Raw genomic sequence first — 608 nt, 5'->3', positions numbered from 1 at the left:
GAAGCCATATTCCACACGAGGGTCAATGACCGACCGTGGATGGGCGCGCATCAGAGCCTCCTTACGGGTAGCTTCTAGCTGTTGCTTATGTGCCCCATCGAGGTTATTGGTGAAGACACCACGTCCCTCAGGTGCTGAAAGGTCAGGAAACGGACATGGAGTCCGCAAGGCGCGAGCGGGGCTCGTCTCACGCCGCTGACGCGGCTTGCCTTCCTCGTCATCCCATGCGGGAAAAGGAGTGTCAGACTCGTTGTCGACCACCTACACTTTCTCAACAAGGTCACCCGTCACTGATAGCATGCGCGAAGCGCGACGCTCGGGCTTATCGAGCCTAGGATTTACATCCCTCGATGCCGCGGACGCATTGCACCGCGTGCGAGAGACGAAGTTGGGCTCTGTCCGTGTGTGCTGTCAGAACCAGTGAGACTTGGTGACTTCAGTGTCGTTGACACAGGGCTCATTGAGCACGGAAGTGGGTTTGTTGCAAGGAACCAAGTTGCAGTGTCTAGCGGACACGCAAGCCTCGTTGAAGCAATAATCGATTAGAACTGTAAATGTTCTCAATCTTAATGAGGAATAGTGTAACGTGGTTACACTACCCCTAGTAA

The sequence above is a fragment of the Plasmopara halstedii genome (genome assembly GCF_900000015.1).
Source record: "Plasmopara halstedii genome assembly, contig: Scaffold_287, whole genome shotgun sequence".
NCBI classification, from domain to species: Eukaryota; Oomycota; class Peronosporomycetes; order Peronosporales; family Peronosporaceae; genus Plasmopara; species Plasmopara halstedii.
Note: the sequence above shows the minus strand (reverse complement) of the source record.